Here is a 14,507-nt window from a genome sequence, read left to right as displayed (position 1 = left end):
TACTTTTCATGCATCTTGTAACTAGACCACACATTATACAGAGATGTGCTGGTGGAATATCCAGTGAGGTACAGTCTCGCCGGCCTATGGGAGAAAGGTCATCCCCAGAGTAGAGCTCTTTATACAGAAAGACCCCATGGCTTTAGAGCCCCCTTCAGGTCAGAGGTCTCCTTCAGGTCAGAGATCCCCTTGAATGAATGAATGAATGAAATATTTGTATAGTGCACAACGCGAACTGAATCACCTCAAGGCCCTTCGGGTCAGAGAATCCTTTATGGGTCAGAGAAACCTTTTCGGGTCAAAGATCCCCTTCAGGTCAGAGAATCTCCTTCAGGTCAGAGAATCTCCTTCAGGTCAGAGAATCCCCTTCGGGCCAGAGAATCCCCTTCGGGCCAGAGAATCCCCTTCGGGTCAGAGAATCCCCTTCAGGTCAGAGAATCCCCTTCAGGTCAAAGAATCCCCTTCGGGTCAAAGATCCCCTTCGGGTCAGAGAGTCCCCTTCGGGTCAGAGAGTCCCCTTCGGGTCAGAGAATCCCCTTTGGGTCAAAGATATCCTTCAGGTCAGAGAATCCCCTTCAGGTCAAAGATCTCCTTCAGGTCAGAGAATCCCCTTCAGGTCAGAGAATCCCCTTTGGGTCAAAGATCTCCTTCAGGTCAGAGAATCCCCTTTGGGTCAAAGATCTCCTTCAGGTCAGAGAATCTCCTTCCGGTCAGAGATCCCCTTCGGGTCAGAGAATCCCCTTCGGGTCAGAGAATCCCCTTTGGGTCAAAGATCCCCTTCAGGTCAGAGAATCCCCTTTGGGTCAGAGAATCCCCTTTGGGTCAGAGAATCCCCTTTGGGTCAGAGAATCCCCTTTGGGTCAAAGATCTTCTTCGGGTCAGAGAATCCCCTTCACGTCAGAGATCCCCTTCAGGTCAGAGAATCCCCTTTGGGTCAAAGATCTTCTTCAGGTCAGAGAATCCCCTTCGGGTCAGAGAATCCCCTTCAGGTCAGAGAATCCCCTTCAGGTCAGAGAATCCCCTTCAGGTCAGAGAATCCCCTTCGGGTCAGAGAATCCCCTTTGGGTCAGAGAATCCCCTTCGGGTCAGAGAATCCCCTTCAGGTCAAAGATCCCCTTCAGGTCAGAGATCCCCTTCGGGTCAAAGATCCCCTTCAGGTCAAAGAATCCCCTTCACATCAGAGATCCCCTTCAGGTCAAAGATACCCTTTACGTCAGAGATCCCTCTTCACCTCCAAGGCCTCCATCAATTCAGAGCTCCCCCTTCATTTCAGAACTCCACCCATCCCATCAACTCCCCCCCCCCCCCCCTATACATCAGAGGCCCCCAGCTCCACAGACTCCCCTACCCAAAAGTCAGGGGCTCACGTCACATCAGAGTCCCCCACCCATCACATCAGAGACTCCCCATCACATAGCTCCCCCTTACAGAGTTCACCCTTCATGTCAGAATCCCCCGTCCACATCAAAGTCCCACCTTTACATCAGAGACCCCCATCACCACAAAGTTCTCTACCACCACAGAATCCTCTCGCCCTTTGCTGATTTGGAGAAAACTGGGTCTCATGTTCGCGGTAACATGGGGGGGGGAACCCAGAAGTAGGGTTGTCACCTCATCCCTTTAAACCCAAACACATATGAATTACACAGGTTCTGAGGCTAATTGAATGCAGATAAGGCACCAAGTGAGTTCAATTACCACCTTAATCAGCCACAGAACCCGTGTAACTAATATGTGTTCAGTTTTAAAGGGATGTGGTGGCAACCCTACCCAGAAGACACCCTGGTTGCGGAGCCCAGCACTACAGCATAGAATGTCAGCTCTTCCTGCCCTGCCTGTCTCCGGCACTTGTGTCTCAGGCTCATTAATTGCTTGCGGATAGCTAATTACTGCTATGACTTTTAACGTTCCATGTTTATGGATTTTCATAAAGCACGTCCTCCAGGGAAAACGGCCCTTGATATAGAGACTGTGAGCGAGTTATTTGCTATCTTGAGAACGCCGGAGACATAGATCAAACCGCTGGCACTAATTACTATTATTAGTGTCATTTCCTGCCGGAATGTCACTTTTATTCCTTATCCGGGAGCAATCCTCCACGTGCCTAATGAAAAGGCTGCAGACGCGCATCCTTGTTTAGCAGAGAAGACGCCACTCCGAGTGTTCGATGCCCACAGACCGCGCCTGATACAAGAGATCATCCGACTGGGAGATGTACTTCGTTATTTAAAGGGAACACATCCACTTAACTATTTTAAATCTCAGCACCAAAAAGTGGCTCAAATACATACTCACCGGCCACTTTTTTTGGGTAGACCTGTTCAATTGCTTGGTAACACAAATTGCTAATCTGCCAATCACATGGCAGCAACTCAATGCATTTAAGCATCTAGACGTGGTGAAGACAACATGCTGAAGTTCAAACTGAGCATCAGAATGGGGAATAAAGGGGATTTAAAGCGGAGTTTTGCTTAAAAAAAAAATATATATATATATAATTAGTCAGCAGCTACAAGTACTGCAGCTGCTGACTTTAATATTCAGACACTTACCTGGCCCAGGGTCCAGTGCTGCGGGAGAACGAAGCCCCCCCCCCCCCCGCAGCACTGGCATTGTAACTGTTGGCATGCGTGAGCCGCGCAGTGACAGGCCGGGCAATCATCTGGGACCTGTGACGTGTCCCAGATGATTGCCGAGAGGGAGAGGTGATCTCCCTTCCTGTGCCTTGGTGCGCTGGGAGGAAGTGGGAGCTGGAACCCTCTAAAAAGAGGGTACCGGCCGCCCCCAAAAAAATGACATGCCAAATGTATGTCGGGGGGGTCACCTCCCTTAAAGCAGAAGTTCCATTTTTGGGTGAAACTCTGCTTTAAATGACTTTGAACATAGCATGGTTGTTGGTCTGAGTATTTCAAAAACAGCTGGGATTTTCACACACAACCATCTCTCGAGTTTACAGAGAATGGTGGGGAGAAAGAGAAAATATCCAGTGAGCGGCAGTTTTGTGGAGGAAAATGCCTTGTTGATGAGAATGGGCAGACTGGTTCCAGATGATAGAAAGGCAACAGTAACTAAAATACCCACTCGTTACATCCAAGGTATGCAGAATACCATCTCTGAACGCACAACACATCGAACCTTGAAGCAGATGAGCTACAGCAGCAGAAGACCACACCGGGTGCCACTCCTGTCGGCTAAGAACAGGAAACTGAGGCACCAATTTGCACAGGCTCGCCAAAATTGGACAATAGAAGATTGGAAAAACGTTGCCTGGTCTGATGAGTCTCAATTTCAGCTGCGACATTCAGATGGCGGGGTCAGAATTTGGCGTAAACAACGTAAAAGCATGTGTATGTGTGCGCACTTTAACCACTTCTGAACTGGCTCACGCAGATATACGCTGGCACTTTGAAGAGGGATGCCATTGTTATGGCAGCAGCTAGCTACCATAACGCCGGTATACTCTTCTTCAGTGAGCGGTCCGGTTTCAGATAAAAGTGGTCTCTACGAAGGATTCGCCGCAAGATCACTTTTATCAGCGGCGGTGCCCTCCGCCGCTGCCAGTAAGCGGCAGAGGGCACCGGAGAGCAGCGGGAGAGGGGGGCCCTCTCCCGCCCCTGATAAAAGTGATCTTGCGACGAACTGATCCTTCTCGGTGTTGGATATGGAGATGAGTGAGGGGAAGATGGCCCCCACCCGTCTCCATACCTTTGCAGGACGGAAGTGATGTCAAAACGTCACTTCCGCCCATAGGTCTTAAAGGGATATTTTTTATTTTATTGCATTTTAGTGTAAATATGAGATCTGATGTCTTTTTGACCCCAAATCTCATATTTAAGGGGACCTGTCATGCTTTTTTTCTATTACAAGGGATGATTACATTCCTTGTAATAGGAATAAAATTGACACATTTTTTTTTTTTTTTTAACCACTTGCTTACTGGGCACTTAAACCCCCCTCAGTCCCAGACCAATTTTCAGCTTTCAGCGCTGATGCACTTTGAATGACAATTGCGCGGGCATACAACACTGTACCCAAATGAAATTTCTATCATTTTTTTCCCACAAATAGATCTTTCTTTTGGTGGTATTTAGTTACAGCTCGGAGTTTTATTTTTTGCTAAACAAACAAAAAAAGATGCAAAAAAAAAAAAAAAAAAAATCATGTTTTAATAGTTTGTTATAAAATTTTGCAAACGGGTCATTTTTCTCCTTCATTGAAGTGCGCTGATAAGGCGGCACTGATAGGCTGCATTGGTGGGCACTGATGGGCTGCATTGGTGGGCACTGATGGGCTGCATTGGTGGGCACTGATGGGCTGCATTGGTGGGCACTGATAGGCTGCACTTGTGGGCACTGATAGGCATAGTTAAGGCGGCACTAATAGGCACAGATAAGGCGGCACCGATGGGCACAGATAAGGCGGCACTGATGGGCAAAGATGGGCACAGATAAGATGGCACGGATGGGTGGCACGGATAAGTGGCACGGATGGGCACTGATAGGTGGCACTGATAGGTGGCTCTGATAGGTGGCACTGCTGGGCACTGATGGGCGGCACTGCTGGGCACTGATGGGCGGCACTGCTGGGCACTGATGGGCGGCACTGGGGTGCAGCACCTTTGAGGCAGATTGGGTGGCACTGTGGGGTGGCACTGTGGGGTGGCACTGTGGGGTGGCACTGTGGGCATTATGGGCACAGACGGGGGGCACTTACTTTTACTTTGTTATTTTTCAGGATGGCACTGCGGGAGGCAGGTGGGCACTGGCAGGTGGCATGTGGTGCCTTTCATTGCTGGCCGTGATCGGGACTGATGTCCCGATCACGGCCGCCGGTGATCGGCTTTTTTTTTTTCTCCTCGCGCTGTCAGCGCGAGGAGGAATAATAGCCGATTACCGGCTCCGTTCTATCACATGATCAGCTGTCATTGGCTGACAGCTGATCACGTGATAAGGGGTCGGGATCGACCCCTTACACGGATCGGTGATCAGGCGAGTCTCACGGACTCGCCGACCTCAGGGGGCGCGCAGGCCGCTCGTAACCAGGACGACGTCAATAGACGTAGTCCTGGAAATCTAGGTCCGCGCTAATGCCGTCATTCGGCAATAGCGCGGTACCCAAGTGGTTAAAGAACAGTGTAAAACGAAAAAATAAAAAGTTAAATAAATGTACCGCCGTCTCCTGAAGAGCAGGCGCTATGTGTTTTGTCATTTAACTTTTTCCTTGAGCCGCAGTTTGGTTTTGGGTTTGATTACTCTAAATTTTGACCTCAGTACCAGTCTGGCTGGACTGCATGGTGTTCTGCCTGACCATAGGTGGCGCTCTCATCAGTGGCAGGGTTTAGAATGCAGTCTAGTTGGGTACATTAACTGTTTATTCTCTCTCAGAACCATCCCAGTGGGAGTGTCCCTCTTGCTGTGTATTCTGGGAGAGGGTACTTAAGGTGCTGACGTCACGTGCTTCGGGGTTCCGGTCCAGAAGTGCTTTCGGACTGTTTGGTCCTGGTCCTCCTGACCAGCCCCCAGGGTTCTCATGGGGTGCGGGTCCACCCGACTCCAAGTCTCGGAGCTGGCTGGCCCGAGGCAAAGAAACTGAAAGAAGGATTCGGAGGTGGTCCAGTGCCGTCTCTGTTTGTGGAGAGACCCAGCAACTGTGGAAACATCCAGGGGAGGACTCTTCGGGAGAAGGCCACGCAAAGGTTGGCTTCTCAGCAGGAGCCTGGAGGCTAAGTTGAGAGTCCCCAAGTGAATCTGGTCTCGTGTGGTATCGCCGGACCGGCTGCAACACACTGGTACTATACGAGGATTCTCTGAGTTGTCTACATTTTTCAGATTTATTCAAGTGTCCTACAACAAGTCTGTGGCAGAGACTTTATGCAAGTGTCCTACAACAAGTGTGTGGCAGAGACTTGGTTTGATTTAAACACCCTGTTGGCTGCTAGGCCTGGTGAGAGAAGGACTATCCGATAAGGGTGAGGATCCAGCTGTGAATGGCTATTCTCTGGATTTCCTAATGTGAGTGACTTTTTCCTATTTGGCTTAGCACTAAGAGTACCTGAACTTTCCTACCTAAACCCTCTAACCCTACATTGAGATTCTGTGTTCGTTCATCCTTTTTTGCAAATAAAAGAATCCTTAAGTGGATCTGGCATCAGCCTCTATAGTTCTTGGGCCATCTACCTCGGGAAACCCCTAGACACACACAAGGTCAAGAAGGTAACGGTAAACCCAATTAAATCAGCTGCTCTTTCGGGGGTCAGTGCTACATAAATAAGATTTTTTTTTTTCCAAACAAAAGTGCGCTTGTAAGACCGTTGCGCAAATACGGTGTGATAGAAAGTATTGCAATGACCGCCATTTTATTCTCTAGGGTGTTAGAAAAAATAAATATATAATGTTTGGGGGCAGGGCCGTCTTTAATATTGATTGTACCCTGGGCAAAAATTTTCTTAGGGCCCCCCTCCCCCCATGCAATTTCGCTCTCCACCTTCTCTGAGACATACAATAAATAGCAGCTAGACTTAAAATCAGTTTACTGTATCAGATCAGGCAGCGATTGGCAGTGGTTGCCAGAGGTTACAGCATATCATAACTGCTTACTGACTGGTTGCTAGAGGTTACAGCACTCCTTAAGGCTCACTGATTAGTTGGTAGAGGTTACAGCACGTTTCTGCTTGTTGATTGGCTGCTAGAGATTGCTGTACAGTAATACTGCTCACTAGTTGCTATAGGTTACAGCACATCTTCTCCTCACTGCAGGGGGGCATGATATACCTATGAATGCTGCCTTTATTTACATATCAATGCAGTTGGCCTCAGCTATTTACATATGCATGTCATTGCTATTTACATATGAATGCCAATATTTACATGTAAACAGAGGTCTGCAGGTGAGTCATCTGTACACAACAATAGGGCAGAGCTGGGCAGCATTAGTAGCAGCATAGAACTAAAACTTCAAGGGATAAGGGAATGTAAACTGGGATAGTTGGCAAGTATGAGGCAGCTGCTTTGGGCCCCACAACAATGACAGGGCCCAGGGCAGCTGCCCCTTTTGCCCTGCCTTAAAGACGGCCCTGTTTGGGGGTTCCAAGTCATTTTCTAGCATAAAAAAACTGTTTTTAACTTGTAAACACCAAATCTCAGAAAGATGCTCGGTCCTTAAGTGGTCAACTGTGTCGGCATTCAGTAATTTATTTGAAAAAATAAACTCCTAATAATTGTATGCGCTGTAAAATGATTCAGAATAGAAGAATTTAATTGCGTCGGTTACGGTGTGCTCAGCAGTCCCTGGAGGAACTATCCAATATTGGATCTTTTGTGGTATCCTCACCGGGATTCTTCGATACGTCCGAACGCCCCGGCTGATGATTAATTAAGTGTTGGCTGTGTCAGCTCTGGCCTAACTAAATATAAAAAAATCCAGTCATGATATTTGCCGGCAGAGATGGATGATTAGGAGCCGCGGAAAGTGATGACCAAGTCCTTTCCGGGAGACAGGGAGACACAGGCGCCAGTCTGTGTGGGTTTTCCATCAACCCGAAGGCTAATGACAAATCTTCCTCCGGAGTTCACTTTACGTTGGCGTCCATCCTCATAAAACGATCCATCCCCTGTCATTGGTTGCTATCTACGAGTAAACGGCAGAAGACGTATTGTTTGACTGACAATAGGCAAAGTGCGCGTTCAAGGAGTCTGGGGTTTATCCTTAATTTGACTGACTAGAACCACAAGTGTCACTAATGCTTCAAGCAAACCTAAGAGAAGAATGACTTGTATCTAGCAGATGATATCATCAGTCCATCCAAATTGGATATTCCAATTTTTGGTGGATGCTGGATATAGTAAAACCACCAGTTTCTTCTATCTCTCAATAGTGATGATCTTGGGGTTTGGCTTGGGTTTGACCTCCACCCAAGCTCATTCAAACCCAGAGGTTGGTCATCATTGCTGGGCCAAAAACAGGACAGGGGTTGCTCATGACTTCATTAAACAAATATACTGTAAGCACATGGTCATACTAGGTCAATGACATTGACCTAGTATGACCAACATGCTATATTAGGTCAATTTCATTGACTTAGTATGGCCATGGTACCATAGTAGGTCAGTGTCATTGATCTAGGACGGCCATGGCGATGTATTAGATCAGTGTCATTGACCTGGGATGGCCATGGTACCATAGTAGGTCAGTGTCATTGACCTAGGTTGGCCATGGCGCTGTATTAAATCAATGAAATTGACCTAGGATGGCTATGGTGCTGTATTAGGTCAGTGTCATTGACCTAGGATGGCCATGGCGCTGTATTAAATCAATGAAATTGACCTAGGATGGCCATTGTGCTGTATTAATTCAGTGTCATTGACATAGGACGGCCATGGTACCATAGTAGGTCAGTGTCATTGACCTAGAATGGCCATGGCGCTGTATTAGATCAAAATCATTGACCTAGGATGGCCTTTGTGCTGTATTCGATCAAAATCATTGACCTAGGATGGCCATGGCGCTGTATTAGGTCAGTGTCATTGACCTAGGATGGCCATGGCGCTGTATTCGATCAAAATCATTGACCTAGGATGGCCATGGTGCTGTATTAGGTCAGTGTCATTGACCTAGGATGGCCATGGCACTGTATTAGGTCAGTGCCATTGACCTAGGATGGCCATGGCCATGGTACCACAGTAGGTCAGTGTCATTGACCTAGGACGGCCATGGCACTGTATTAGATCAATGTCATTGACCTAGGATGGCCATGGCGCTGTATTAGGTCAGTGTCATTGACCTAGGAAGGCCATGGTACCATAGTAGGTCAGTGTCATTGACCTAGAATGGCCATGGCGCTGTATTAGATCAATAGGATGGCCATGGCACTGTATGTCCTTTGGACAAAGCTGATCACAGATTGGGATAAATGGGCCAATCACAGCATTCCTTTACCATGTGATCAGCTGTGTCTAATCACAGCTGATCACATGTAAATAAGCTTGCTGGTTATCAGCATTCCTTTCCTCACTCGCTGTCACAGCATGAGGAGAGGAGAGGCGGTAACTGGCAAGTGTGACAGGGGACATCTACATTGATAATCAGTGTCTCATCAGCACCCATCAGTGCTGCCTATCAGTGCCTCTCCATCAGAGCCACCTCATTGGTGCCCATCAGTGCTGCCTATCCATGCCCTCCTCAGTGCTACCCATCAGTGCAGCTCATCAGTGCCCATCACTGAAGGGTAGACGTGCACTGCTGAAAAATTATTTTGTTTTAGTTTCATTCATTTTTTTTGTTTTTTTTGTTGTTTTTTCGAGTCATTCGTTATGATTGCAATTCGTAAATTCGTAATTTTCGAAAATTTGTAAATTCGAAAATAAGAAAGAAGCAATTCAAAAGAATGAAAATTCTAAATAACAAACTAATAACAAACTATTAAATTGTAGGTATCGGAATTTCCTTTCAAATTTGGCTGCTAGTGAACGTAACGACTACGAATTTATCTGAAGTTACGAATTATCCGAAATAACGAATTATGCATCTAAACAAATGGAAAGAAAAGTATTAATAGTAATAATAATAATAATAATAATAATAAAAGTTTTTATTATTATTGTTATTTAATTCATTCCGTATCACTCGTTTAGATGTGGCATTCCTTATTTCGGATAACTCGTAACTTCGGATAAATTTGTAGTCGCTACGTTCACTAACAGCCGCATTTGAAAGGAAATTCCAATAACTATAATTTAATAAGTTATTATTCGTTATTTCAGATTTTCGAATTTACTAATTTATCGAAATTCGATAAATGTATTCGGAAGGAAACAAATTGCACATGTTTTATTGAAGGGGAAAAATTACTTGTTTTCTAAATTTTATAATCGAAACTAAGAAAAATTAGTCTTATTTTATAAACAAAACTAAGAAAAAAAAATCTTTTAAAAATGTTTATGGCCTTTTTTTATTTGTTTAGCAAAAAAATAAAAACACAAAATGCCACTAAAAGAAAGCTCTATTTGTGTAAAAAAAAAAAATTATAAAAATTTCCTATGGTTACATTGTAGCATGACTGCGCAATTGTCATTCAAAGTGTGACCGCACTGAAAGCTGATTACATGGCCTGGGCAGGAAAGGGGGTGAATGTGGCCGGTATTGAAGTGGTTAAGAATGATTTTGCTGTGGGTGGATGATGTTGTCTCAGTAGCACATTGTAGTTGGAGTTTTAATATAAGCAGGTGTGATAAATTAATAGCATAATGTGTTTTTTTTTTTTTTTTATATATATATTTTTGGGTATCCTACCTCTACTGGGAAAGAAGCCTCCGTTTTCCTCCTGGATGTAATCTGTAGATGCCAGCTACAATGACCTGGGACCAGGTAAGGGAAGACCGCCCAGATTTACATTAACAGATGCTATTTGTAACTCTTCAACTAGTTTTGGAAACCAGTTGCCTCTTCTTGACTGATGCCTGGGCAGTTCTTGGCTGTGTTCACAAATGTCAGACACAGATCAGTCCCTGCTGCAACCTCTCACCTTGCTACAAAGTTACAATCTGACCAGTGGAGAGGAGAGGAGACTGAGGAAATGCATCCTTCTGCCTGCAGCACTTGAAATTCCAACAGAAAAAGTCCTCTAGAGCCCACACACGATCGGATTTTTCCGACAACATAATCCGATCGAACTTTTCCCGCCGGGATTTCCGACCGTGTGTATGGGGCATTCCTGCGACAAAGTACCACATAAGGTCCCAATACTTTTGTGATTCGATTCTGGCAATCGCGCTGCGTTTTGCGATCTGTTTCGGGGTGTTGTTAATTTAAATTTGATACGGACGCTGTGCGATTTGCAATGCGGTTAAACGCAGAGCATCTTGTGAACCCTTGTGGGCTCTGTCTGATTGGCTGCAGCTTCTAATGCACACTGCGAGAAGCTCAAATTTTGGGAAGCTCACAGTGTGCACTGAAATGAGAGAAAGCCGTTTCAGCCCAGAAGAGGGGCCGGTAACGACTGCGTAAGACCGCAGGTAAGGCCGGAGTTCCGCTTTAACAGTCTGAGACGTGGGGGGGGGGGGATAGACGACGTTCTACGATTTGTCGCATGATGAAGAGCCCCAAAAGCTTTTATTAATGGCATCTGAAATGGATCTCGTTTTAACGGAAGCGAGTTTTGCATTCAGGTAACGCCATTCCTTTAAGCGCTCCAATTCATCAGAACTAAATGAAAGCCCAAAAAAAAAAAGAAAAAAAGGAAAATTAAAAATGTAATTCTGCGTCTGAAGACAGATTGTGGCGGCTCACTAATGACAATGGCTGGAAACAAAGCGCCTGTGTTTTCCCACTTAATAATTCAGCCTTTTCATTTTCCAATAATCCTCCATATGTTGTATTAATCTTTATGCTAATTTCCCCCGCGCTGCGTCTCGGGGGACGCAACGAAGGTGCTACGGAGAAAAAATAAAATAAAAAAAAATCGTCGTTCTTGTTACTAATAAATTTCATTGGCGCCAGATGGCTGTTTGATTAAGTTTTAAATAAGCGGAAGTGTGGCTGATGGATTAATCAAATTGACTTGTTGGCGGGTGTACCGTACACAAGCAATTACCCGACGCGGAAAACAAGTTTCCTTTTTTAGCATTTTGCCGCAAGGGCGCCAAAGAACCGAAGGAGCTTTTACCTGTGCAGCGCCCTCCTATACAGTAGGTGCATTTAGTTTGTGGCTCCTCTTTAATCGGCTATTGATTTCTCTGGCCTGTTCTAGCTTTCAAAGGCTGTGGGTTTGATTGCTTCCCCCTGCCCCTTCTTGTGGCTTCCAGAACATAGAGGGCTGGGAAAGTCTAAATATTGATTGTACTTCAGCCAATCCCTGGGGAGGTGTGCGCGGTAGGTGGCTGGAGGGGAACATAAGTAGTCTGAGGCCTGTGCCGAAACAAGGTCACCTAGAGCCCAGGGGGTATGTGCCAATTGCACCCCCCCCAAGATGTTATGATTGTGTCAGCAAAAAGCCCCCCCCCCCCCAAAAAAAAAAATCAATCACTAATCTGCATGCTTACTCTCTAAGCAAAAATCCCCCTTCCTCCCAGTCCAAATCCCCCCCCCCCCCCGTTGAAATCACCCTCCTGGCACAAATCTTGCCCCCCCCCCTTCCACCTTAGATTGTCTCTCTACCCATATGTCCCCAACACAAATGCCCCCCCCCCCCCAAAAAAAAAAAAACGTCCCCCTCCAAACACAGATCTTCTTTCCCCACTTTAAATCCCCCCCCCTCCGAGCACAAATCTCCCCCCCCAATTATCCCTACTAGCACAAATCCCCCCTAAAAAAAGGGAGGATCTTAGCACAAATTCCCCCCCCCCCATATTACCCTTTTAAGCACACCCCCCAAATTTCTTCTCTTAGAACAATTCTCTTGCCCCCCCAAATTCCTTTCAGCACAAATTCCCTCCCTCCAATCTACTCGGAGTGCCCCACCATCACCTCACCTCATTTCCTGGCCGCCCCTTGTCCAGGGCCTGCCTAGAGCAGCGCTGGTCTAATCCTGCTGCAGAAGTTTCCAGCCTCGTGGGGGGGGGCTGTTTTTGAAGTAGTTGTGCTGGAGTCTGCTGAGGTCTCGGCTATAGCTGTTTGTAAATCTGTGCTAAAATCGGCTGCAAAACGCGTGACATGCATTTGCGTGCCATACATTCCTAATGGCACCCCAAACAAAAAATACACATAGTCAGCAAGGTTGAATAAAGATACCAGTCCATCCGGTTCAACCTCATTGAGTGTGGGTGCGTGTCTACAATTGTCCCTATCCCTGTACATTGTGTCTCATTGCGATGCTCATCTATTATATTATTATTTATAGTAATGTAATTTTAAAAAATGTGTCATGCCAAATCTGGTGCCTTCAAATGCACTAGGTTTGCGATCTGCATTTTTGGATGCCATTAGCAATGTATTTGCCCCCGCAACAGACCTCAAAGGCATAGCGTGTTTTGTCAAATATGACGTCATTAGGGGCCTATCTGACGAAACTCGCTGGTCGGAGCTGGCGGCTGCCACTTCACCAAGCATGCACGTTTGAATACTCTGAATTCTGGGAGGAGTTGTTTTTGTGTAGGATACGGCCGATCTCTAATACGCGGGCGACATACCTTCTGGTAAGCCTCAGTGTGAATTTGGAGGAGGAGGTGCTAAATTGGCGAAAGCCGTAGGAGATTGCGCTGCCCTATTGGATTATGAAAGCTACGAGAGTCGTCTAATATGAGGAATATCTTTGTCACTGGATCAGCACAGACTTTTTGGTGTTTATTTCTATTGTATTAATCGTTGATGGCAGGGATATGCAATTAGTGGACCTCCAGCTGTTGCAGAACTACAAGTCCCATGAGGCATAGGAAGACTCTGAGAGCCACAACCATGACACCCAGAGGCAGAGGCATGATGGGACTTGTAGTTTTGCAACAGCTGGAGGTCCGGTAATTGCATATCCCTGGTTTATGGTATATATGTTTATTGGTAGAATAGCGCAGAACTCTAATGCCGCGTACACACGACCGGACTTTTCGAGGGACTAGGTCCGACGGACTTTTCGGCGGAATTCTGACAGAGTTCTGACGGACTTTCCGAATGAACAGACTTGGCCACACACAATCACACCAAAGTCCGACGGATTCGAACGTGATGACGTACGACCGGACTAGAATAAGGACGTTCATAGCCAGTAGCCAATAGCTGCCCTCGCGTCGGTTTTTGTCCGTCGGACTAGCATACATACGAGCGGATTTCTCGGTAAGAACTGGGTCCGGCGGAGTTCCGGCGGAAAAATTTGAAACATGTTCCATTTCTAAAGTCTAACGGATTTTTGCAAATCTAAAGTCCGCTGCAGCCCACACACGATCGAATGGTCTGCCGGAATCGTCCCGTCGGACCTTTTGATGTCAAAGTCCGGTCGTGTGTACGCGGCATTATGTTACAATAACTTTTTAAAAGTGATAAAAAAATGGAGCTCCTTCTTTCTCCGGGGGGTAAGGAGTGGAGGTAACCGTTACCAGGAATGATGGATAACCGACGGATCTCTGCAGGTAATATTCCAGCGGCACCGCACCGGACCTCTGACATCTGGCACCGGTTGGTGTCGCTGAATCTCAGCATCGCACATCATTAATTAACCTGCATGAGCCAAATTAGTGTAGCTACCATGAGCGTACATGAAAAATGACATCCCCATTATCCTGTGAAGCTGGAATATGTTGTTGCGTGTCGTGATATGCCCATTATAATAAGATCAACGCCAGTTCATTATTTAACACGGAGGACGAATGCCGTCACATCAGATGAGGCAGTAAGTCAGTTCCCCAATCTGCTGTAGTAATATACCTAAAATGTTCCTAACACATCATGAACAGCCTTAAAGCTGCACTCCAGGCACAACAAAATTCCTGTACTGTATTTCCTAATAGCCACAAAGGATATACCGTGCCTTGAAAAAGTATTCATACCCCTTGACATTTTCCACATTTTGTCATGTTACAATCAAA

This window comes from Lithobates pipiens, unplaced genomic scaffold (genome assembly GCF_037356315.1).
Source record: "Lithobates pipiens isolate NorthernLeopardFrog02 unplaced genomic scaffold, aLitPip1_a1.2 Scaffold_10, whole genome shotgun sequence".
Classification (NCBI taxonomy): domain Eukaryota; kingdom Metazoa; phylum Chordata; class Amphibia; order Anura; family Ranidae; genus Lithobates; species Lithobates pipiens.
Note: the sequence above shows the minus strand (reverse complement) of the source record.